At 41.3% G+C, this 26,883-nt stretch overlaps 1 protein-coding gene across 2 annotated transcripts in view; it reads left to right on the top strand.

The window, feature by feature from the left end:
* Positions 1–3,484: 3,484 nt before the first annotated feature.
* ERBIN (erbb2 interacting protein) overlaps positions 3,485–26,883 on the top strand; it is a 91,595-nt gene continuing 68,196 nt past the window's right edge. For both annotated transcript variants that reach the window (XM_056849250.1, XM_056849249.1), the window contains exons 1-2: positions 3,485–3,537; positions 26,155–26,211. The gene's annotated coding sequence lies outside the window, so the exon portion shown is untranslated. The remainder of the gene's footprint in view (positions 3,538–26,154; positions 26,212–26,883) is intronic.

Here is a 26,883-nt window from a genome sequence, read left to right as displayed (position 1 = left end):
TATGATCACGTTCTAAGGTCATAACCCTATGCTAACAACCAGGATGTAAGCTTTCTTGCCCTGCCGCAAGGAAGCTTGTCTCTTTCACTGCAATCCTAGTTTCTGGGGTTGGTGCTATTGTCAATTTTTTTCACACCAAAGGTGGCAAATATATTCCAGGGGCTATTCAGGTTTTTAACCTGAAAATTACCCCAATTATCCTCTTTGGTGTTGCCATCTGGATTACAGTCATCAATGAATCTATAGATCGTCCACTGCTTCAGTTCTTACGAAAACTCCTAAATGCCCCTCGATGTGTTGCTGGCGTTACTCTTCGTTCCGAGTTTGGCCAAATGTCACTTGAAGCTAGGGCGTGGTTGGCCGCCTTTAAACTCCACCTTAAACTGTGCTTTAGCACTGAGGGGTTCCTAGCTTCTCTGAAGCATGACTCTTTCAAATCCTCATGGCAAAAAATCTTAGATGAGAAACTGGCGTTGCTGGGCTTCTCGCAGGATATGTTATCAGATCTTGGGAAAACTGAAGCTTTTGCCAAAATTAAAAAGCGCATTAAAGAGCTCGATTATAACAGCACTACTTTTCATGCTCGTCGCGTCTGTTCATCCCAGTTCTTCAGAATACCTCCTCCACGTGGTCTGCCTGCCTATACATATTATCTGACAACTCCTCGTCTCTGTAGAGCTTTTTGCTTGGCTAGATTGAATGCTAACCCTTCTATGGTAATGCAGGGCAGAATTCTGAATATACCATACTCAGACAGGATCTGCCCTTGCTCTTCTGCCTCTATTGACACATTAGCCCATGCCCTTTTGGAATGCCGCTTTTACGAGGAACTTCGATCGCACTATATTTCCCCCCTTTTAATATACAAATCCAATGCCTCTGTGACTGACATAATGCCTTTTTTACTAAGCGACAGGGACCCCAAGGCTACATTGTCAGTGGCAAGATTTGTTTCAGTCCTTATATCCCTCCAACACTAGATATATGCTGCTCAAGATCAATTGATCAAGGAGCTTCTAAAGGATAAAAGGAAGGAAGGAAGGAAAGGCAATCCTAGTTTCCTGGGAGCAGTCCCCACTAAATAAATTGAATTTATTTCTGAGTAGAGCTATTTAGTATTACTCCCTGCTTGTACTCGCACCACTAACCAGAAGCTCCATCCGCACAACGTATTCAGTACTGAAAGGGAGCAGGCAGTTCAAGAATGGACTAAGGAAAAATCGGTTGATAGTGCCAGAATCAGATGAGCAGCTTCAGTGCACTCAAAAGCCAGCTGTCAACAAGCATGGAACAAGACAGTGTGTATAACCAGTCAAACAAGGAGTTTTGAGATGATAATGTGAAGGAACATGACATGTGCTTGCTGCACACCTGTGAAGAACTGCTGCTAGGATGCTCTGCATCTAAAAATCTGAGCCGCCACCAGTTCAACACTGAATAGGACTGGAGGCCGATAAAATTATGTAATGTTTTTGCCTTGAAACAAGAAAAGGCACAGAATGTGAGACTAGAAGACCATCTGGCAGCTTTTAAACCATATTTATAGTTCCACGCGGATAACCAAGTTATTCTGCAGCAGCAAAATAAAACAAGAATCGGATCGCAGACCAGAGACTTCACAAAATTAATTCAGTAACCTTTTGTGAATCAGAGTGAATGAGTAAACTCTGACTCACAAAAACGGGCCCTGGAATAAATTCTGCTAGTCTTTGGCTCCTGTTTTAAACTATGCTGCTTTTGTTTACACACACCATAAGGGGCTGTAACATTTTGGGGGGCTGAAAATAATTTTTAAAAAGGCAAGTGAGCATCGGGCGAATGTAGGTGGGGTTCTGTCGCTTTCGCTGCGCAGTTTTCTTTCCTCCTTCGGTGCCTTTCTCCTTCACCCCATCCCAAAGCGGTTTCTTCTTTTCCAAAGCCTGTCCAGTTTCTCTCTTTCCAGTTCCTCCTCCCAGACACCCTTGTAAATAAATTAAAAAACAAAAACAAACCCTTTTGAAGTTCCGTTACAGCCTCCCCCAACTGTCCTCTCTTCAACCCCTTCTCTCCCTAAATAAAAGAAAAGGGCAGGAGTCCAGTAGCACCTTAAAGACTAACAGAAATATTTTCTGGTAGGGTATGAGCTTTCATGAGCCACAGCTCTGGAGTATCTGAAGAAGTGAGCTGTGGCTCACGAAAGCTCATACCCTACCAGAAAATATTCTTGTTAGTCTTTAAGGTGCTACTGGACTCTTGCCCTTTTCTACTACTGCAGACAGACTAACCCGGCTACCCACTGTAAATAAAAGAACTACAAGCTTATTTTTTTAAAACAAATAAATATATAAATCTCCCAGATGGCTTGAACACACACACACTCTCTCTCCCCCTCTCTTTTTTTCAACGCACACCCAAACTAGCTCTTCACGGCTGCCCTTCGGAGCGGGCCATTGGCTGTTCGTGGGAGTTCCCCCTCTCCGGATTGGCTAAGCCGCGCCGCCGCTCGCTTCGCCAATTCCAGACTTGTTGTCTGGCTCTCGCCTGAGAGACGCACACACACACTCTGAAGGGAAGCGGGGCTGCAGCTGCGCGCTGGGGCCGACGGAGGGAGAGCGAGAGTGCCAGTCAGTCACGCCTGGCTGTCTGGGCGGCGCTGCAGTGTCTCCCCCTGGCCTGGGCGGCGGCGGCAGCCAGCGCTAGTAGTAGTGGAAGAGAGAGAGAGCCGCTTCCCGCCGCCCTTGTGTGATCGCGGGCCGCCCGCCCTCTTCCCCCCCCCCGCCTGCCGCCGCCCTGGTCTCGGGGGAGCGCTGAGGAGACACCTCCGCAGCCCAGAGCGAGAGAGGGGCGGGAAGAAGAGAGAGAGAGTGAGAGAGAGGGAGGGAGAGAGGGAGGGAGGGAGGCGCTCTCTGCGTGTGAGTGTGTGTGAGGGGAGGAGGAGGGGGAGGAGGAGGAGGAGGGGGGGAGGAATAAACAGCGGAAGGCGGTTGAGCGGCGCGAGGGGGCTCGTTGCTCGCTCCTCCCCGGCCTCTCCTTCTCCGCCTCATGCCCCTGGCGGCGGTAACGGAGGCGGCGCGGGGCTGCGGCAGGCTCCACGGCCTCCAAGGCCCGGCCTAGCGAGGGGCGCCTGTTTCTGGGAAGGCGGGAGGAGGAGGAGGCCGCGCTGAGGCGTCGCGGCCCCGCTTGTTGCTCCCGACGGGGGGGGGGAGGAGAAGGGAAGCGGCTCTGCTTCTTCTTCAGGCGGGCGTCGGAGGCGCCTGGAGCGGCATCGCCCGCGGGTGGGGAGAGGAGGAAGCGGCGGAGAGGCTTTGCAACCCCACTCCTCGGTCGGAGGAAGGGGGGGAAGGGAGAAAGAAAGAAGCACACCCCACCCGCATCCTCTGGGCCGTGGAGCTCGGCGTCGCTGCTCCCTGGCCCGAAGCTTGTTGCATGCGTTTGGGTTCCTTGACTCGGGAGAGGGAACTTGGTTTGGATTTAAACCCTCCTTGGATGGTGGTGGTGGTGGAGGAGAGAGGACCCGGAGCCAATGGAGGAGATCGGGGCGCCCCAAGTGTGAGATAGGTAAGGGTTGTGTGTGTGTGTGTGTGTAACGTTGCTCACCAAATCTCTTCGATGGGCTTGGGTGTTGCAGTGGAGGCGCGAGTTTGTACTTAATTTTGAGACCGTAGTTTGACTTCTGCTGGCTCTCTCTCTCTCTCTCTCTCTCTTTTTTTTTTTTTGTTAATTTGTTTTTTAAAAGTGTCTTTCCGGATCGTGAATTTGGTTTCCCGTTTCTGATTTTTTTTTTTTAAACTTATGAGTTGAGCCTCCCCCCCCTTAAAGGAGGAATCTACGAGAGTCTACTTTAAAAAAAAAAGCTTCTTAAACAGAAGTTTCTTTGTTCCACAGCAGAAGGTATTGAAGTGAAACTGCCTGATTATGCAGTAGTCGAAAAGGGCAAGAGTCCTGTAGCACCTTAAAGACTAACAAAAATATTTTCTGGCAGGGTATGAGCTTTCTGAAGAAGGGAGCTGTGGCTCACGAAACCTCAACCCCTGCCAGAAAATATTCTTGTTAGTCTTTAAGGTGCTACTGGACTCTTGCCCTTTTCTACTACTGCAGACAGACTAACACGGCTACCCACTGTGAATTGCCTGATTATGCATTCGCGATCTTAAAACATGTCGTCTGTAGAAACGGTTGCTGAACCGGTAACTTTCTTTCTCTGAGAAGGTTTGGATTGCTTAAATAGTTACTATTTTTCTTTTGTACGCGAGAAGAGTTCTTCTGTAGAGACTGGTGTATTTCTTTTAATCGGTTTTCCGCGACTGCTTGTTAATACATATTTTAGAAAGTGGCGTTAAAGTACTGGAAAGCTAAAAGGCTCCCCCCCTCCAACCTGTGTTCGAAGATGTTTGAGCACTGAAGGCATTTTGCTCACTTTCCCATAAATCATGCATTAAATAGCAGTACTGAAGCTATCGGGTAACAGAAGCTCGACTTTATTTGCAAGCTTGTATCCCCGAGTGAGTTTATGTACCAGTTCTTTTCCAATAGTATCCAGAACTGACTAGCTGGTTCATGCTTATTATCTTTTGACTGTATATTTAGGTGTTGGTGTCACTGGGAAACAGATGTGGAGGAGGCTACAAAATTTTTATTTCGTTAAATTTTTTGTTAAGGTTGGATTAGGGGAGGGGTTTTTTGGGGGGATAAATGCAGCATGATATCACTTGCCTTATATAATATTGATTTGTTTCTGAAGAGAGAAAACACTCCAGGTATAGGTTTCTGTATAGAACGCATTTGTCAAAGTGGAGCTGTCTTCACTGGAGAAGCAAACTTCTATGTTTTTTATTTTTACAGTGTGAGCAGAGGTCAATTTCAGTGGATTAAAACTTGATTCATCAATCAAAAATATGTAAACTCTCTTAAACTATGTACACTATCCTCAGAGGCACCAGAAAAGGTTACTCTTGGCCATCTTAGAGGACTGGACAGAATAGATGGCGGTCAATTTCAGCTTCCTTATAAGGCTTATACTTGGCAGAAAAGCAGTGAAGTCTAAATAGAGTAAGCCTTTCACCAAGAATGATCACTTTCAACACAACTTTTCATTCCCAGCAGTGATAAAATGCATCACTGTGTGATACACGGAGTCATGCGCTGTTACAGTTTTGTTTCTTTTGAACTTTTTGGTGTTTCCTGATGTTAAGTTAATGAAAGTCTTAAGAATAATATTTCTTAAATTAGCATAACCACAGATAACATCCTTTCAAAAGATTTAAGGGTAACATGATGTGTGTGTATTAGTGTTATGAATGGACTTTTATGACAGTTTAGAAATGTCTTGTTGGGATTATTGTTCTCAGCAAATCAAGTTAATCTGATGGTGTGAAAATATGTTAGCTCATTTTGTTTAGTTGATTTAAAGCCTGCCTATTGGGTGTGTGCATGTACTATCAGTTTCGTGTTGAACTGATGATGTTGTGAACGGTCGTTGTTAGAGAAAGTAGCTGTGTGCAAACTGGTGGTCTTCAGTGGTACTCAGTGTATTCTTTTTAAACTAAGAAGGTGCTTAATTTTTGTAAAAGCTTGGTGACTTCCATTAAAGTTTTTAATTCTGCTGTACTACTTATAAAGGCACCACTGCTGTACAATTCGGTTTCCCTGAGGAAACATTTTCAGTAGTGTTTAAGTGTACATCATTTTGTAGGATGATTTGGTTCCTCAGTGAATTATTTTAACATATACCATTTTGATAAAGATTGTGAAGCAATCAGGTAAATACATGATAATTCAGATAAATGCATGCTTCTACTGTTCAGTGAGTCATTTTGAGATTGAGCAAAAACAGTAAATTTATACAGTTGGTGCTGTAGTATCAATAAAGTGTAATTGAATAGGCAATTAAAGCAGGAGTAGCCAAAATAGTAATCTTGTGGCTGTTTTTACGGTGGCAGATCTCTTTCAGAGCTTCAGTAAGAAATCTAGTTATTTAACTATTCAGGGACTATTCAGTTTATTAAAATTGCTTTATAGACGTCACTCTCAAAAGCCAAATCACCCTGTACAGTTCTGATAGTTGCATAATTGCCTTTCATGAGGCAGGCAGATACTTACAGCTTTATGAAGAGTCATCCTCATTAGGAAGATGCATCATTGTCCCCTTCAAGCTAGGCTGAACCACATATGTAATCCTGTTGCTGTGTATGCATCCCATATTAAATTGGGTGAAATGGGCAAATGAATATTATGTGCAATGTTCCAGGGCTGCATGTATACAGTTCCTGTCACTTCAAGCTCTGTTGTAGTCAGATATTGAGCATTGATTTGGTGTTCCCTTCTTAGAGTTGACATTATCAGCTGTCTTAGTTGGTGGATGAACATGGGCATAGTTAGATCAGAGTTGATGCTAGAAGTGCTTTCTAGAATGTGTGGATCCAACCAGAATTGGATAATTCCCACCAAGGCCTGATGTAAAAACTTTTATATTTCACTAAATAAATGTCACTTTGGTACTTGTAGATGCATTGAAATAGCAGTTACTTAAATTACCATAAAATTACCATAAAATATTCTTGAAAGATAGCATGGCTTGTTTTTCTTTATTGAGTGTCCTGCTTTGTCTACCAGCATTAAGACAGGTAAGGATGACCTATGAAAGAATCAGGGCATTCATAGTGATTGTCCCTGGACTGGGCAGCAGTCTTCCAAAACAATATCACCTGAGAACATCTATATTTGAAGGCATATTTAGGATCTGTATTTTCAGGAGGGCTTTCAATTGTAGTAATAGTACTGCTGAATAGTAATGACATATATTGTTGAATTTTGTTTAGTGTTTATATTTGTGTTTTTCTGCTTTATTGGTTTTTATGGCCATTTATTTTAAATGCTGTGTAGACGGTTGGATGAAAGTACTTTCAAATAAAAAAGTATATATTTTTTACATCCGTTCAGTTGTTAAATTTTATTCTCAATACAGTTTCAATGAATAAGAGCAGAATTTTTTTTTCTGTAAACATGTTCATGAAAATTATAAAACCGCTTATCCCAAGGCACTGCATGTAGCAACAAAATAACAAGTCACAATATGGCTGACTTAAGCCTTCAGGTCCAAATGAGGGTGAGCTGCCAAAAAAGGGTAGTTTGAGAATATGATGCCTGTGTTCACCTTTGAGTGTTGGCATAATTTGTGTCTGGCATCTCACCTGTTGACACGGGCTTTTCTGTTCTACGCCAGCTGCATCCTTTGAAAGGGAGATGGTTTGCATTTTCCCTCTGAACTGGGATGGATTGAAAACTGTACAGTGTTCATGTTTATAGTCCTAGTTTGAACGGAAGTATAAAACGGAGCTTGCTGGTTCAGGTTGTGGTTTGCTCTGAAGCGGAAGTCATTAATTGATCTGAGCATATGACTGGCGGGTGTGGGGGTGCTTGGTGAAGAGAGCATGCAAATATGGAGCTGTTTCATGTGCCAAACAATGGTTTGGTATTACATTTTGAATCTTGCCTTTAGAGATAGAGACTTGAATTATCATGGAAGGCCACACTGGATTTAAAAAATGGTAAATCTTTATATCTTAAATGTGTTTCACTTCAAATCTGTTCTTGAACAGGAGAAAGATCTAACATGCCAGTATTGGCCATGTATAGATTCTTCCACTGAGCACTCACAAATTTTACTGTTTCATGGGTCAAGCAGTGTGGGACAAAGTGGGGAGTGTGTAGTGGGAGGGAGAAATCTGTGACAATCACCCTCTCCTCCATTCACCAACAGTGATGTCATTCTATTGCATTTGCTACTATTATGTCAACAGAAGAATACCTTTTGAACTTCTTAGTGTTTCCTGATGTAACTGTTTTCCTTGATGATACTTCAAAAGGGTTGTTTTACCTGCATAGCAGCCCAATTCTTGTAGTCCAGCACCTCTTAAAACCCAAATGTTCATGTTAAGAGGGAGCATTGTTCAGTCGTGCTTTTAAATAAATCGATAAAATCTATGCTTTTAAGAATTCAGATGCATTATCTCTGACCAGTCAGGCATATTTTTTTTTCATTCGTTCCCTGTACGTTTGTGTTCATATTCCTCAACCTTAAAGGTGGGTTGCTCCTTACTGTTGAGCTTATTTTGTTTTCTAGCCAACTAGAAACTGATTAGGAATTTTAAATATTCCATTAGCTTCTATATTAATGAGATAATCTGAGAAGTAATACTTCACCAGCTTTGTCTATAGCAGGTTATTAGGATTTTTCCAGCCTTGAGTTTTTGTGCTGGCACTGGTGTACCCATTGAATTCTGTCCAGATGTTATCATGTGTTTGGAAGAGGTTTATTAGAGTGCTTAAAGCCGTTCCTTAGAGTGGAACTGGAAGTTTTTCTTTAGATGTCTTGTCCCAACTGTCAGTGTACAAGTTGTACTTGCAAGTGCTTGTTTGTTTGCTTGCTGAATAGCAAGGCGTATTAGCCAAGCAATACAAAAGAAAAACGGAAGAAGATAATGAATAAGATACCCTGGAAGGAAAGAGGAGCTGATGGGTAGGAGAAACTGATAGGGGAAACTAATGCCAGAGATAAAAGTTACTAGGGTTGAAGGAGGAGGCAATATTCTAATAACCTGATCACCACCTGGTCCAGACCTTGACATTGATACCCCCTCTATCACTCATTCTTTATATTAATTTTCTTTCAGCAAGTGGGCCTCCATCTGTTAGTGTGTCATGCTGTTTTGTATCTTGATCCATTTTGAAGATAAAAATCTTTTATTTGGTCTAGGACTGAAAAATACCAGGTATCCGTTTGCTCAGATGCCTAAAAGTTTTGTTACAGGAATTTTTAAAGAACAACTCTTGGTCAATCTGCTGTTGGTATTTTTTGTTCATGAGCGCTCTGTTCACAAAGTACTTCAGCCAAACTTTGTTAGTCTTTAAAGTTCCAAAAGACTTGTTTTTGCTGTAGCAGAGTAACATGGCTACCCCATTTGAAATTGCAACCTCTCTACCATTAGTTCACGTGATAAAATTTTCAAACTGGTGGATGATTAATGATTATTCTTATAGGAGGATACGTTCAAATACGTAGTGTGAAATCTGAACCGGAGAAACTGGTCCTTAAATTATCCCATTCATCACAGTTCCCTTGTGGGTAATATTACCGGTATTCTCTACAGAACCTGTTTTCCATGTAGAAATAAACATTCACATGTGGTACAACCTTTTGACACACAAGTAGTTTGTGTACAGACTGTGAGATCACAATAAAACAGTGGTGGTGGAAAGTGCCATCAGGTTGCAACGGACTTATGGTGACCCTGTAGAGTTTTCAAGGCAAGAGGCATTCAGAGGTGGTTTGCTATTGCCTGCCTCTGTGTAGAGAACCTGGACTTCCTTGGTGGTCTTCCATCCAAATACTAACCAGGGCCGACCAACCCTGCTTAGCTTCTGGGATCTGATGGGCTTGGGCAAACCTGGGCCATCCTGGTCAGGGCAATAAAACTGTAGCCAAGCAGTTTGTTCAGCATATGCAAGTTGATTTGCATAGCTAATTGCTCTCCTGTGGCTATTAGCAACACATCTCTTCAGCAGGATGCCTGTTATGAATGTGAAGGGTGGGAGCCTAGTAATATTGGCTGTACTCCCTACCCCCTCCTGTGCGCTGAGGGCTAGATTAGATTTGAGGACAGATGTAACATTTCCAAAAGTTTTGAAGTTAAGGAAGAAATGGAAATGGTTGGAAAGAATTGAACTATATGCAATATTTACATCAAACCCAAACATATTTTACTGCTTTAACAAAATAAAATAACAGATTTTTTTTCAGAACATACCCAATACTACTGTATACTACTACTACTACTCTGTGCTACCTAAGCAAATTGCTTAAAAAGTCACCAAAGGAAGGCAAGCAGCAACCCATAAGTAAAAGGGGAAAAAAGTCTCGCATGTTGCTCTCATGAAGGTGGAAGCACTGTCTGGGTGCCGAAATACATCTTGAATTTGAATGCCTACAATATGTACAAGAATTATTGATGCTGTAGGTTGTCTTACAGAAAAATCATGCTACTTGTTTTTGGTGAGTGAGACCTTCTTTTAAAAAGTGCTCCACACATTCCAAAAGCGAGAACATTATAGAAGAGCTTTTTCCAGTGCTCCCCCCTCTCCCATTTCCAATTTTTGATTGGCTACTTTTACCCATCTACTTCATGTTGCATAATTGCTTGGTCCTTGATGCTGAAGCTGTTTGTTTTACCTGTTTTGTTTTACCTGTTAACATTTCAGAGGATGCTATGCATTAATTCATTTTTTTCTAAACTTGTAAAGTGTGGGCCTCTGACTCATGGAGTGACCCCTTTTGACCCTGGGGCCCTGGAGAGGACTAACCTGTGGAGCCTCCTTAGCCTCAGAACACTCTGAGGATGAGTCTGAGCTTGCCTCTCAGAGCATGCCGGGGTTCAGACTTTACAGAGAGCCAGTCTGACCGGTGGCCATCCACCCCCAGCTTCAGCTCTTCACTGTCTTTATATAGGGCTGGGCCCTGTAACCCTGCCCTTCCTCTCCCTCTGACTCCACCCCCGAAGTCTACAAAAGGTTCTGGCTGGCCTTGCAGATCCCACTCCTCCTCCCTCGGCCCTTCCCTGGACCCGCCTGCCGATCAGCTGTGGCTCTGCTCACCCGGCTGCTCCGGGCTCAGTCTCCCCACGGCTTTCCTCCCCTTTGGATCCCCCCTTGGAGGGGGCCTGGTCTGGCCATCATCATCGGGCTGGTCCTGCAGGGAAGAGAGAAGGTAGAGGATGAGTAGCCAGAAGAAAGGGGGTAGGCGTTGCGGCAGCCACTGCGTTGGATGTGGTGGCAGGCCTCGCCTGTCCCAGGCTGTGCATGGCAGAGCTGGGCGCAGTTGGTGCAGCAGTGTCCTTTGCCGGCTCCTTCTCCGACTCCCCAAAGGCCCAGGTATGTGGCGAGCTCTGGGGAGGGCCTGTGACACCTCAAGGAGGGGGTGTCGTGGGACATAAAGTATAGTTAGTGATCAGTTTATCAGTTTATGTTCCTCTTTCCCCAACCTTTGAAAAATGTAATGAATATTACAGCTATTTTGTCAGGTTCTTGTAGGTTATCCGGGCTGTGTGGTATTTTCTTTACTGACGTTTCGCCAGCAGCTGTGGCAGGCATCTTCAGAGGAGTAACACGGAAGGACAGTGCCTCTCAGTGTCAAGTGTGTAGGAAGAGTAATATATAGTCAGAAGGGGGTTGGGTTTGAGCTGAGTCATTGTCCTGCAAAGTATCAAAGGTAATGTGCTAATCATTGTCCTGTACGTATCAAGACAATGTGCTAATGAGGGTGTGGTATGTTAATGTGGAACCATTGTATCCTAAAGTGATCTGTTAACATGTGGGATCCAAAGCTAATCCGCATGGCTATTGTGGACTGTAGTCTTTGTTAGTCTAGAGGTTTCCAGAACAGGAAGCCAAGCCTTATTCATTCTTAAACTCTCTTCTGTTAAAGTTGTGCTGATGTTTATGAATTTCAATGGCTTCTCTGTGCAGTCTGACAAAATAGTTGGTAGAATTGTCCAGTCTTTCAGTGTCTTGGAATAAGACCCTGTGTCCTGTTTGGGTCAGTCCATGTTCAGCCACTGCTGATTTCTCAAGTTGGCCAAGTCTGCAGTATCTTTCATGTTCTTTTATCCTTGTTTGTATGCTGCGTTGTGTGGTCCCAATGTAAACTTGTCCACAACTGCAAAGTATATATACGATATACTCCTGCAGAGGTGAGGGGGTCCTTGCATACAGAATGTCACTGGTTTAGTTCCTGCCATCGTCTTGGTAAAAGGGTCAAGTTGTTCTGATATGGAAGATCTGCATGAGGCCCTGGAGAATTGCTTCCAGTCGTACGATGCAGTACTGACTTGATAGACCAGTGCCTGACTCAGTATATGGCAGCTTCATGTGTATACATCTATAGTGGACAAAAAATGGATATCCATCCTTTTTCTCTAGCATGAATGTGCCATGATTGGATTCCACAGATCTGTTCTCTGCACTAGCAGAGGCATTATCCTCTATCAGAAGGAGCCTTCCTTGCACTAGAGGCTCCCTGTCGAAAGAATCCTTAATCCCCCTCATTTGTCTGGCTCTGTGTACTTAGAAGGGACTTTCTCTATCACACTTTCACTTTCTGTCTATTGACATTCATGGGCTTTTGTGGGATAGTCAGCCAGGGTCAAGAAGAAGTGATTCATCAGTGGTAGTTCTCCCAAGGAGGAAACCATCCAAATGTGCAGGGATGTCATGCATAAAAGCTGCTTTAAATTACCCTTACATGCACACACAATAGATCCTCTTGTATCAGGGAATGTTTCTTCCATTGAAAGAATGTGCTAGTAGAACAGATCCATGAGATCCAACCCAGAAGCATGAAATGAAAAGTGGAATAAGACCTTTTCAAAAGAAAATGTTTTGTTTCAATGGCATGCAGGGCAGATTCCTTGATGAAGTGAATTATGACATTTTCTCTGTTTCTTTGAAATGTTGATCTTTTTTTAACTTGTGCTCCAGGGGAGACTTTTGTGATAGTAGTAATTACACTTTTCCCTCTTTGACACTGCAGTCATATGTACTCCTCCAAAGCTAACTGAGGTATGAGTGCTGAAAGTAGCCATAATGAAGAAAGGCACTGTTTGCAGTCGCTGCTTCATCTCACTTAATGCAAAAGGTGGATAAACGTGTTTTTAATATTTGTTGGAAACATTTATTCTCGGCCCAGAAGGGACCTTCTGAGTTTTCTCTGTGTTTGGGATTCAAGCTTAAGGTAAATTCCTGAAGGGTAGCCTCGTTTGACAGTTGAAATCAAAACAACGGTCCTGTGGCATTTAAAAAAAATTAGAAGATTTATTTTGTCAAACTTTTGTTCAGTAGATGCCACTTGGTTAAATGCATGAAGAATTATCCCTGTTTAGCACAGATACCTGTGAAGCATATTGGACATTTTGCATTTCATGGTCTTTTCTGCCCCACTTTCCTGTTACTTTTTAAAAAACATTTCTTAGTGATTTGCTAGCTGAGAGTTAGTACACCATACACCTGATATGGGTTAAAAAAGCTTAAGCTATAATCAATATGCTTCTAGACTAATTTTTGACATATACAATTGATAATATGACATGTCCGTGTTTATCTCATTTCTTTTGGATCTGTAGATACTGAATATACAAATGTAGGCAGAGTTGTTGACTCTCCCCCCTTAACCTGGATCACAGAGTTCTGCCTGCCTTGCAACATTGCACAGTAAAAGATGCAAGGAGAAAAGCTTTGGCTAAGCATGTGTGGAACTTCATTCTGTAGAAATCTTCTCAGTTGACCAAATTCATAATTAACAATTATCCCCATTCACCCAGCTTCCATTTTGGGTGCAACCCATTAGTGATGTTAAATTGCTCATGACAAAAACTTTTTAAGAAGACTTATTGCATTATGACTCCTTGTTAATGCCAGAGAAATGCACATCTAGAGCATTTTTCTCCTGGGTGAGCTGGGCAGATATGTAATGACATGTCTTTACATAGATAAGTCTGGGAGATCATTGAGCTCATGTATCCCTCCTCTTGTGCTGCTGTCATTATGTGTGAACCACAAACAAAAGAACATATTTATTGTGGAGCATTTTTGTGCCACCTTTCCATAAACTGCTCAAGATGGCTCATCCAAAATAAAATGTAGCAAAATTAAGGCAAACTAAAATTGTGGATAATATATGTATTTAAAGGCCACAAGAACATAAGAAGAGCCCTGCTGGACCAGACCAGTGGTCCATCTAGTCCAGCATCCTGTCTCACACAGTGGCCAACAGTTCCTCTGGAGTTCAAACAACGATTCCTGAGTTTACTCAGGAGTCTTTGGTGAAGGACCTTGTCAAAAGCCTTTTGAAAGTCCAAGTATATTGTCTATTGGCTCACCATTGTCTATATGCTTGTTCACTTTCTCAAGGAACTCCAAAAGGTTGGTGAGGCAGGACTTCACTTTGCAAAAACCATGCTGATTTTTTTCCTGAACATGCTTTGGTCCTTTGTGTGTGTTAAGAGTCATCAAGTTTCTTCCGAGTCATGACGACCCTATGAAGCAACGATCTCCAAAATGTCCTAGTGTTAACAGTCTTGCTCAGTCCTTGCTAACTGAGGCTTCCTTTGTAGGCAAGTCCATCTCATGTTGGATCTTCCTCTTTTCCTGCTGTCTTCAACTTTTTAAAAGAAGTCTCTTTATTTTTTATAGCTTCCTTGACTTACATTGTTAACCATGCAGGAATTCTTTTAGACTTAGTACTGCCTTTCCTAACCTGTGGAATGCATTCTTTCTTGGCTTAAATTTGTGTGGTTTTAAATAGCTTCCAAGCATCCTCCAGGGATTTGACTCTCTTTTGTTTCCCTTTCATATTCCTTTTAACTATTGCCCTCATTTTTGTAAAGTTCCCTCTTTTGAAATCAAGCTTTGTTTTGGACTTCAGGGATAACGTTCCATTGACATGAATGCTGAATAGCATTGTGGTCAGCGTTCTCAACACAACTCCTATGTGTTAAGGAATTCCTCTGAAAAGGCCTTTGCCTAGGCTCCCACCAAATGTACTTTGACAATGTAAGTTCTTGCAATAGAGCCCCCTTGGATGATCTCAGAGCATATGGATGCTCCTGCAGCTACATTGTGTTCTGTTTTCCATGTTGAATGTCAAGCTTTTTTAGAAAGGATAATTTGTTTGGGGGAAATCTGAAAATTGTAAAGATAAATGGAAGAGGTTACCCAGTATGCATTAGCTCTAATTACATGGAAGCTTATGCTTACCTTGCAGCGTGTACATTTCCCCTTTGTTTCATAGTATTGAGAGTGTGCTCATTCTTTCTCGCCTTCTGTCTCTTTTGTACTGTTCTGTATGATGAACACAAACACAGGATTTCACACATTATGTTGCAGCAAGCCTGGTGTGCCATGGCTGGTACACTTGACAAGGAGTCTCACTGTAATCCATTATGATGCATTCCACAAGACCAGTTATGTTCACACTAGGTTTTTATTTGTGTGCTAAAAAGGAGGTGCATGTCTTAGAAACATAATGTGTAACTTCGTTTTATATTACGTGGCACCAAAGTTTACTTTGTAGTAGATACTTGCTTCTCAACTGAGAATGGGATTAACTCTGAGCTTCTGTTTCCACTGCTTACCCCCAAAATTTTATTTTGATAATGAATGCATCAATATTTAGTCATTCCAAGGCACTTCTTCCTTTAATATTGTTGTTACTTATGACATAATTTTAACTGTTATGAAAACAAATCTGTTTCTATAACATGAAATCATTAAAAAATTAAATCAGGTTCTAATTAACATTATGACAACCTTTCTGTCTGCATATTTTCTATTTTGACTTGAAACTGAAAAAGAACAAACTGTTAATTTTTTAATTTATTTCTGCATTCTTCTAAAATTGTTTGGTACTCCAGGAAAGGCACAAAAATGCAAGGCAGCAGACAGAGTTACAGAACAGACTGGTACTCTTGAAGTCCTAAGGCAGGTACACACTCTTACTGCTTGGTTGCACATTAGTACTTGCAATAACAAAGCAAGCTACAGAAGGTCCTGTAAAAGTGCAGTCTTTCAGTGAGGAAGTAGTAAACATTGGCAAAGTGGCACTGATGCTCCTTTGAGGAGAGGTGGGCTACAAATATAATATAGAAAATTCTTAAGAATACTTATTCTGTGTCACGTTTCTGACACTATCACACAGCTCTTTACTGTGCTGGTAATGTTCTGTGCGTGCAAAGGGAAAAAAAGTTGTAGGTCTTTTCAGTTAACGAAGCCACATCCTGTTGAACTACCTTTTTAGTGGTTTGAAACGCTTACATAGAATCAGCAATGAAGCAGTCAACATTTCACATCTACTGTAATTTCTTGTGTAATTAGACAGGCTACAGAAGATCCTGTCCTTTTGATTGGTAGGGATACCATCAGGTGGGTGCAGCAAAGAGGGTTTGGGTCCATACTGGGGGCACATACACTGGGATTGCAACTGGTGCTTATCTTATTTTCAGTAATAGTCTTGTACCCTGCAGGAAACAGAATGAATATTGATTAGCTGTGGGGCAAGCCAGGTGGTTCCTATAGTTTAAGAACGAGGGTTGATGATGGTGTTCGTGATTGTTGTAGGGGTAGGCTTGGTTCTTGCAGTGAAAACAAAATGAGCCCATTACTGCCTTCTGGAGTCCATGGGAGTCACTGAGGGGAGACAAATTTCCCCCATGCAGAATCCATATCTGTGATACCCAACATGGTGCTTCTAGTTGCAGTGGTGCCCACCAGTATGTTTCTTGGCACCCACTTGCTGCTTCATCAAAGCAGAGAGCCAGTTCTGGTTTTCCTCCACTTTATTAGAGCAGGAGATTGTTCAGAAGAGCACAGGAGGCATCGTCTTTGTGTCTGCAGGGAGCACCTATTTGCAGACCTCTCTGGTAGGAATATGGTTTTGCTGCTCAGTACGTTTTGTGACACCCCCCCCCCCAAAAAAAACCCATAGTAGCCCTTTTGTTGTGGCACCCACTACCTGTTCTCAAAATTTCTGGAGTGCCTACAGGTTCGGTAAGGTTGGCAGCCTCTCGTCCTATATCATCAGAGTTAGGGCTGTGCTACAACTTCCTAAACCTACAGCATGATCATTCAGAGGTCACAATTAACTGTGACTAGTTTAAACTATGGTTTAGCATTGCAGCATACAGTTGAAACTGAGCAGAGTCTGCTCAGAGATCCTGGTTTGCCTGATGTAAAGAAGGGTGTTGCTCAGTGGAAGAGCATCTGCTTGGCATGCAGAAGGTCCCAGGTTCAACCCTTGGCATCTCTAATTAGAAGGATCAGGTGATGTGAGAGATCTCTGCCTGAGAGCTGCTGCCAATCTGAGTAGACAATACTGATTTTGATGGACCAGTGATTCAGTATATGGCAGCTTCATGTCAATGAGAGGTGGCTGCAGCAGGAGCACTATTGCCAGCCTGCAGAGATTCTGTGCTCTCTAGGTTGGGCTAGTAAACTAAAGCTGGTCTGATACACTAATAGATGCACCACACGGACTGAGTAAAATGTCTCTACATTGGCCCTATGATTAAAAGTCACTCTAGACACTTGTAATACAATAAGTAGAATAATAACAGGTATCGTGCATCCATTAGGCCTGTGTGTTACACTGAGGGAAAAGGTTTGCATTGTGGCTAAGAGAAGTAGTACCATTTTATACTAGGCCTGCCTAGTTTGCTCTAGGTTGGTCCTTGCCTACCTGGAGGCTTCTGACACAGCAAGGCAGCGGAGGTGTTGCCCCATTGGCGCATGGAAAGCAAGGTCTAGCATGGTGTGAACCTATTTTCATACTGCTCTGGTCTTTCATTCTATGATGCTGAGACAGTCCCCACCCCAATTGGTGCGCTGAAGTCCTTAGAGGGTACCTTCATTTGCATACTTAAGTTTTTAATTTTAGGTTTGACCGATCATTTCAGGGTTCTGGCAGACTAGTGGACAGACCCATTCTTGACGCTTATGTACTTTTAAACTACACTTATGTACTTTTAAAATATCTGCCCACCTGTTGGAGGCTAACCGAGGGTCAGCAAAAATGGAACCTCTGTGCCCTTGCTATAGCTAAAAGGCTTGTATTACAACATTGGAGAGATAATGGAAATCAATGGATTGAGGATCTAACAGCTTTATCAATATTCAGATTCATGGCATATAGACGACAATTGCATATGGACTTATTTTTACATTTATGGAAACCTTTTGTAGAAACCTATGTGTAGTTATGCCACCATTGTTACATTTTTGTTTCTACTTTATATAAACTCACCCATTCTTAATTAGTTGCAAAATTTTGAGTTTCCCCCTTATTTTTTCTGTTTTTTTAATAATTTTTTTTTTAATGCTGGCAGTTGTTGGATGGTTGCTTAGATGTAGCTCGTGCTGTCTGAATGTATGAATCCCATTTAAGCTGCATTTTGCGATTTTAAAAAGTCCAGATAGCTTAATCTCTATATAAACAGCCAGAAGACAATCCTATTAATCCATAGCTATATCTCCTGTGAGAAGGTGAAGCCTGCATCTGATGTGGTAATTGATATATTTGTAAGTTCTGATGCAATAAATAATTATTTAAAAATTAAGTATGATTGGTTTTAATTGTTAAAGCATAATATATGATAAAAGAGCTTTAGAAGAGAAATCATGTAAATTGTGATACATTGAGTTTTCGTACTCTTCTTATTCCTGTCATTATTCTTATGATTCATCATCTCCCATGGCTAATTTTTTGCTGTCTGCCTAAATTAGAACGAGGAAAGACTGCTACCCCCCAAAAAAAAATCCTTATTAACAGATTTTTCTAGAACTACTATCTTTTGGACTTCGCCATCTATATTGAGCCGCCTAATTTCTGGTTTACTGTTCAGGGATTCATAGGAAAGTTATTGCTGCCCTTCGGTGACATGTAGCTGTTGGATATGTCAATGGAATGAAAAAAAGACTTCTGTCTGGAAGCACCTTCAAACATTTAGTGATGCACATTTATAACTCCAGTATGCAGCATGATGGATATATATATATGAATAGACATTAAATTGAACCATAACCTAATCCATTAGCTCCAGCTGATGTAGGGACAGGCGGTAGCTCTCCAAAGCCTTGGACAGAAAGGTCTTTTCTGCATGTAAAACATGTTTCCACAACTATGTTATGGCCATTGTGAATCAGATCTAAATGGTACTTGTTTAACAAGTCTATCCAGAATTGTTAATTTTAATTGTTCTATCTATGTAATTGTTTGTGTGTTTTCTGAAATGTTTTCCAATACATATGGAAGGCAGCACAGCTGTTCAAGTTATCTAAGAGTATCTCAGCCATATTAAAAAAGGTTGTGAAACACACAACCATATCTTAATGCTCCATTTAAAAGATGACACACTCTAAGTGGCAGGTAAATTTGCTTGTCCATCTTATTTCCTGATGAATGGGGTAATACTGGAAAAGGAATTCATGTCTACAATTGAGCACATATAGTTGTGTGCTGTGGAGTCAGGATTCGTTGTGGTTCTCAAACTCATGTCAACTGCATGTTCAGCAAAGTGGGTCTTACCATCAAATCTTACAGGTTCAGTAGACAAGGTAATTTACCAATTAAAACAGTAGTCCAGTGGCACTTAAAGACTAACAAAATGTATTCCAGTGTAAGCTTTCACAAATTATGAAAGCATATGGAGGAATACATTTTGTTAGACTCCTGTTTTATTTTGCTGCTTTATAGTAACATGGGCTACCCATCTAATTTACCAAGTGTGTATTGACTTTGAGAACAGCTAAAATCAATGGTTTAGGAAAAGAGTAACAATTAATGCCCATCAAAATAGAGATTCTCTCTCCTGAGAGCACTGGACCCAGATTAGAAGTGATCACATAGCACTTTGCCATTTAATTATCTTCATTTCCAATCCAGTTCATAGCATGGTACTCTTATTTTGTAGTTCCATTGTAGTTCTTCTTGATGAATAAGTAGGATAAACATGTTGATCTGCACTGAAATCACTGCTGATTATATGGTTTATCAATTCTACCAATAGTAAGTCTTGAGTCTCAGCAAGAACATTGGGCTTAAATACTTCAAAAAACTTTAATTATTGTTAAAGACAGTAACATGTGAGTGACCGTGGCCCCTTCTTGACTGTGTACATGAAGGCAAACTCAAGGACATTAGTGTGAACCAAGCTGTAAAGATATTGCCACTAGTACAATTGGGCATGACTCTTCTAGCCATTAGTCATAGGAACTGGTATGGCAATAAGCCTCTGCATGTTAGCTGCAATTCAAAGATATTTACATTTTCATCCATATGGCTTCTATTTTACTCTGGTTTGAATCCTGTTGATGTAACAATAAGCTTGAGAAACTGACTCAGAACAGGATAAAGTGTCATAATTGATAGGTGCTGTAAATTTGTGGTTTTACAGGGCTTTGGGCATTTTATGCTTATTGCTTCCAGTGTTTCCTGTTGTTTTGGAAGAACCGGTGTTTACTTCCTTTATTGCTGCTTCCAAGTCTGTGGGTCAATGTAGGTGGTGGTTTAACTTCATTTGTGGTAGTGGTAGAGCAGTAGAGTGGTGAAGATGGTCTAATGCTGATAAAGATTTGGATATTTACAGCATTTCTAGATATACAATTTGCAATTGTAGAATATTATTAGTGACTCATCGATCAGTTGTTCCAATGGATGGGTTTGTTGATACAACTTACCTGGCTCTTGCTGCATCAAATATTTTTGCTGTTGCCTTGCCTGCAGTATAGACTAAAATCCCGATTCACTTTCTGACCATCTATTTTCTACTAGTTAAGCCACTGGTTCCCAACCGGGGGTCCATGGACCCCCAGGGGTCCGCGAGAACTAAATTAAGGTCCACGAAACAAAGTTATAAACCCATAATAAATTAATATTTTCAATTAAAAGTTCTCTATTATAAAAATATATATATTCAAATATTATTCTAAGTTTAATGTTTAACTAACAGTTATGATTAAAGCTTATTTTCAAATTCTCAGAATTTGTATTTTGCACCTTGGGGTCCCTGCACCGAACAAAAAAGTCCTAGTGGTCCCTGGTCAAAAAAAGGTTGGGAACCATAGAGTTAAGCCAATCCAACCACTAAACTACTACTTACAAACGGCTTAATTCAGTCCACTAGGGTTTCAGCAACTGTACTCAGTGTCTGTGATAATTGAGTATATAACTTTAAAAAAAAATAGAATAGGATCCTGAATGTAAAATGGGCTGTGCCTACCTGTAGCTTTCTGTGACATCTGATTTGGAAAAACGATGGTTAATGGTTTCAGAGTTTGCCCAGTTCTCACGTTGGACCAAACAATGAGTAGAGAAAACCATGAAAATAGGAAACGGTGTAGGTTCAAAAGAGACAACAAAGTATCCAGGGATGTGTTCTGATCCTCCAAAGTATAGTCTACTGTAGAGGATCGATGATGGAAGTCTTTTCTGATATTTTAGCTTACTCCTGTGGTCAAATCTAACGAGAGCTAATGTCATATAATGATTAGAGTGCTTGAAGTACTCATGAGGTTCACTGAGTGACATGGGGTCAATTTCTCTCCTACTTTTTCAAGCTAATGTGGAAGAGTGGATGGGCATGCACTCTTGGAGGAAGGGTTGAGTAGAAGTGTGAGATGAACATGAACTCTTATTGAGGCACCTTGAGAGTATATGTTAAGTTGGTCACTTGAATGATAAATAGGGAATGTTGCAGTTTCTTCTAATAGGACCTGTTGTTAAAAACAAATTGGTAGTTTTGAAGTGTTTTGTCCCTTATTGCTGCAGAAATACAGCTTCACTACAAGCATCTGCACAAATAACAGCAGGGTGTCCTGCTTTAGGCATTCACGTCTTCTGGTGAGGGAACCAGGAAGGAAGCATTTGAACTTTGGCCTGTTCCTGATCTTACTGTGCACAGCGGTGGTGAAGACTGAACATCTGTTTTTTCATAGCACAGTTAATGTACATGGCACATTGCTTTCTTTGTATATGAGTGAAGGAGACAGCAATTAAAATGCAGCCAGCAGCAGGTTGATATAAACTTACTATGCTTCGGATGTGAGTTCTTTTGTAACTTTGTGCTCTGGACCAAGGAAAACATGATACTTTGGTCCCTGATTTTGCATGTTTTCCTTACCTCCAATAATCTTTAGGGTGAACAGTGTCAATACACTTACTTTCAAACTCTAGCAACTCTCAGTTAATCTGTTATCCTCTGAGTTAATAAGTAGATGAAAAAATTAAATGTTAGGACTTAAATGCTCTGTTAGCTGTTGCGATTCTGTACACATTAAAGTAGAACTGAATGCGCATACTTGTCTTTCAAGTCAAAGAAGCACTTACGATGCTCTGTCATTTTTCCTAAATACCCACTACTTTACATTGTATTTATACCTGCCAGTTGCAATATTTGAGCATTGTAGCTTATAGAGAACATAACTAGAATTTTCTCTAACGATACATATGTATTCCACATTTTATAGAACTTCATGCATGCCGCATAAGAAAAAAAACAAAGCTATCTGTGCAACTTCAAAGACATGGGAATTGTAAAGGTTCTCCTATACTAATTCTTACTGTGGTTACTCTCATGAACACACCAGGGCTGTGTTCATCCTCACCTTGGTCCAGATCTGGGATAAGTGGTAGCCTATTCAGGGTTTCCGCAGTCAGTTTTAGGAGCTGACTGATCTTGTGCTATTTATGCCATTCCTGTCCAATCCAGAGGCTTCAGTAAATCTGCAAATCATAGGTGCTGCTGTTAGCTGTCTGTCTTTCAAAAGGGCCCTAAAGCCTGACTGTTTGCAGTGTCAGGCAGGTATGTCCCAGTCTCTGATTCCTAGTTCATAATCTGGATTCCCTGACAGTGGAAAATGTAGAGATGCAGCGGCAACTGTTCTCCAGGTTGCATCTACTTTATAAGAGACACCCTTCTGCTCCTGTAGTAGCTTTGTGTTGTGTTCCTGCTCTTCAAGTCATTGCCAACCTGTATCCGAAAAGATTTTGTTATGCCTCACTGCATCTAGGACAGCTAATCGGGCTTCTGACATCTTCTGACATGCCGGTTTTATCTAAGTATGAATATTTTTAAAGGTGGAGGATCGTTACAGCATGTTTGAAATGGTGAAGTGGAGACACAGAATTGCCATCTCCGTGAGAACTGAGCCAGTGTCATTTATGTAAAATGCTTTCTAGCGTTCTCTGAATTACCCTCTCAGAATTTAAGGTAAAGCACCACGATGTCCCTGTTGGTAGGGCAAAACTAGACTGGATTATTTTATCTGTGACATTATCACGCGGACTCACTTTTGATCTCTTAATGGTATTACAACAAATCCTCTGTCTGTAATGGAATTAGCCTATTAATCTTGCTACTGAGCTTAAATGCATTTTTTCCTACTTCCAGCTAGAGGCCAGTATATTCGCGGCAATTAAAACATAACCAAATAGTCTATTAAACAGGGAACCGGCTTCAGTTTGGCAAATATATAGAAATAAATATATAATCAGTTATTGTTCATTTTCTTACTTCTTCCAGAGGTGCTGTTTCAGAGTGTGGGCAAGGACATTTTGGTGTGAGGATAAGGGTCAAAGGTCCCCTTTCGATTGTATTGAAGATTAAATTGCAAAAAATTGCCACAGTAGGCATCCAAGATCCGGGTATTTGAAAGCCTGCTAAGTTAAATATAAGAGATCATGAGTGGCTATGTTGGTTCACAATTTTAAATTTTATGTAATAATTAGTGGGGGGACCCTCAAGAACTTGTGGAGGGGCATCTCATTTTCCACTGTATTCCCCCCCCCAATATTTCCGCTTTCGCTGTGGTCCCCATAGCTGTTCCCCCTCTCCTGCTTCCTTCTCTGTTTCACACACACTAGCCAACCTGCTTTTATCTCCCCCCCCCCAGATTTCCATTCTTCCCTATCCCAGTAGCCTCTCCCTGCAAAAGGTTTGGCCTAGTGGCACAGTGGTTACTAGTGCTGGGCCAGGGCCAGTTGTATGATGGTCTCCAGTGCAAAGCAGATCCCAGTTGTATGGTGGCATTTTCTCCCTGGGAAAATCTTGCTGGGCTGCGTGGTGGCTGCGGTGAGCCAGGCTGCACAGTGGCTGGGCTGAGTTGTATGGTGGCTGTCGGGAGGCCAGGGCCAAGTTGTATGGATAGTGAGTTTCTAGTAGGTGCTGCTGGGCCTGTCCCTGACGAGTCTTCCCCCATTAGGGGATATGATGGGAAGGGGGCAGGACTTTTTCCAGGGTTGTTTCGGTCTCCCATTCCACTCCTGCTTCCCCCCACTACAGTTTTTCCTTATAGATACTGAATCTTGCACAGCTTGACAATATTACTGTGGTTGCCTAGCAGACCCTGACAGTCCCTGAGTTCTATGGGCATTCTTTTCTTAAAGCTGCAATGTATTTTTTGTCTGGATTTCAGATTTTTTGCAAATCTGGGACTTCTTTCAGGCTTGTAGAGAAAACCTCATAGTCTGTCCTTAGCTCCATTTCGCAGCTGTGTCAATCATATCCTCTATGGGGCTTTTTGGAAATAGATATATTAATGTTAGTTCCAACTAAAATATCACAAAGCATTGTACAGGCTTTTGAGTTCTCCAGAATCCTTAATCAGAATGTGCTCCAAACCATGCTTTACCTCTGGCACAAGTCAGGTCAGAGTTCCTGAGTCCTGCAAGTAGAGGTCCACAACAGGGCAAACAGGCCCCAAGATGCAAACAAGATACCTTAATATCATGGCCTGTAACATCTTTTTGTCTCTCTCCTGCCCTTATTTTGTATTTTAACACCTGAAATTAAGAAAAATAGTGGAGAATTTGAAAGCTTGCACTTTATGATATCTTGATTAGTGGTAGTAAAATTTATTGCATACCTTTGGTTATTAAATTACATATATTTTATACGAGCTCTTGCACCCTGACCTTTACAAGAAGTGGGATATTTGTGTGTGTCTTTCATATCCTTATTCTCTACCTCTCTACCAAGGGTGTATTTTCCATATCATAGTGTGCTGCCTGTGTACAAGCTCCAAGGGGGAGGGAGAAATAGGGCTCTATTGTGCCATGTGGTTGATCCTCACATGGACAAGGACCATAGTTATAACATGTGACTATTAAATTATATAGAACATGTTTCCTTGTATGTTTTTTGAGAACCAGCTTTGCTTGTTAGGAGGAGGGAGGCATGAATGTTAATATCCTAGTTTAGCCTGTGGTGCATCGTCACTTTCTCCTAGTGATAAAATTAGGAGTGTTTTGTTTTTTTACTGAGAGATTAAATTAAAGCTTCGTAAAGTGATGTAGTGTTCCTATTAATGAAACATCCAAAAAGGAATAAATACCTAGACAAGATGCAGCTGAATGTTGTATATAAACTTGCATCTACAATTGTATGAGGTCAGATAGATGAGATAATATACTAGCTGTAATTATTTTCTTCTGAAGAAACCAGTGCTGTGCTCCATGTTATAATCCTTTGAGAAAGAGTGTGTTTGTGTGATTTTTTTAAAATCATATTTTGCAGGTTTGTTGTTCAGCAGTACTTAATGTCATATACATTTTGTTTCTTAAAAGCATTAAATATAGAATGAAGGTTACTTTGGCTTGTAAAACGTTCCCCCCCCCCTTTTAGGCCTGTCTTTTCATTTGATTAAAAACAGATGACAGGCACCATCTGGCTCATACAGCAAAGTTGTGTTCTAGAACTGTAGATAATTTTATCTAACCTTATTGTAAAAAAAAAAGCTGTTTAGATTGGCCCTCTGATCATTTCTACTGCTCTTAGCTATAGCTGTATTAAACCTTTTAAATGCACACATACGTAATTTTGTAATCTTTAGTTTAAAAGAAGCCATTTTTAGCTGAAGGTGGTGCAAGGAATACTTTATCATTATATATATTATAAATTGTTTCTTGAGGCTGTGGTGATTTGCTTTTTCCAAACTTGGTGAGAAGGACTACAGTACAAATTTAAATAGAATGGCACATGCACGGTTGAAATGTAATTGTGTCATGCTCCATTAATTTCATATTTTTTGTGTTTCAAATGGATGCCTCCAGTAACAGAGAGTGAACGCTGCTGTGCTATGCCAGATGGCAAAATGGATTTGAACAACTGGATGAATGTCTGCCTTCATATTTAAAACGAGTAGATACCTAGGATGAAGGGCAAACGTTTAGCTAATATTCCCAGAGTTTTTATTTCTGTAATTATATTGGGTATATCTGAGGTTTAAAAAGTTTCACTGCATTTTGAACTTTCAAGATAATTTTTTATAGGAATGAACAGAGGGGCAAGTTGATGTGGAAGGGCCATAGCTCAGTGGTAGAGCATCTGCTTGGCATGCAGAAGCTCCCAGGTTCAATCCCCAGCATCTCCAGTTAAAGGGACTAGGCAAGTAAGGTGATGTGAAAGACCTCTACCTGAGACCCTGAAGAGCCGCTGCTGGTCAGAATAGACAGAGTAGACAGTACTGACTTCGATGGACCAAGGGTCTGATACAGTATAAGGCAGCTTCATGTGTTCATGTGTTTGTTTTAGAGGCCCAAAAGTTCTGACTAAGCTTGTATCTCTTTGCCTCATGCAGAATGTTGGCTTCGGAAGCTCAGGGAAGAAGTAGCAGGGAGAAAAACGTAACCCAGTGGTGAGTATGTTTCTTAGTTTATGGAAGCAGTTTTTAAACCTAGCTCTAATTTAGAACTGTTAGCAGTAGCTTTGGTTGCCAATTGAAATATTACAGGAGCTTGAAGTGTACATGCGTGCCTATAAAAAGTAATTAGAAAACAAAGGAGCAAATGTTTTTCTTATTTTCGTTTCCATTTTAACAAGCTTTTAAGAAAAAAAAACAGATCCTGTCAAATACACTCATCCTACTTTGTTTTTCCCCTATCCATTAAACCCATGACCATATTGCACATAACAGGTGGATAGGGAAGAGGCAAGGAGGAGAAAGATCAAATGAGACCTAATGCATTAATCCAGGCATTCAAGTTTCAGATGGTTCCAGGAACTCTGACCAAATGTTGTTAAATTTAGAATCTTGTCTATTTACTGCCACATGCTTTGTGACTGCCTGATTTGAAAGGCTCTGTCTGAGCTTCACTATGTGGAGGTCCGTTGTTTTTCAGTATGGCAGCTCTTTGGCTATCTTCCCCCCCCCCCCCCCGCCAAGTCACGGCTGACTTATGGCAACCCTGTAGGGTTTTCCGGCAAGAGATGTTCGAAGGTGGTTTGCCATTGCCTGCCTCTGCATCACCCTGGTTTTCCTTGGAGGTCTTCCATCCAAATGCTAGCCAGGGTCTGGGCAGAGAGTGTT

This window comes from Euleptes europaea, chromosome 4, assembly GCF_029931775.1.
Source record: "Euleptes europaea isolate rEulEur1 chromosome 4, rEulEur1.hap1, whole genome shotgun sequence".
Taxonomy (NCBI): Eukaryota; Metazoa; Chordata; class Lepidosauria; order Squamata; family Sphaerodactylidae; genus Euleptes; species Euleptes europaea.
The sequence above is the reverse complement of the archived record's forward strand: the minus strand, read 5'-3'. Positions and strand labels throughout refer to the sequence as shown.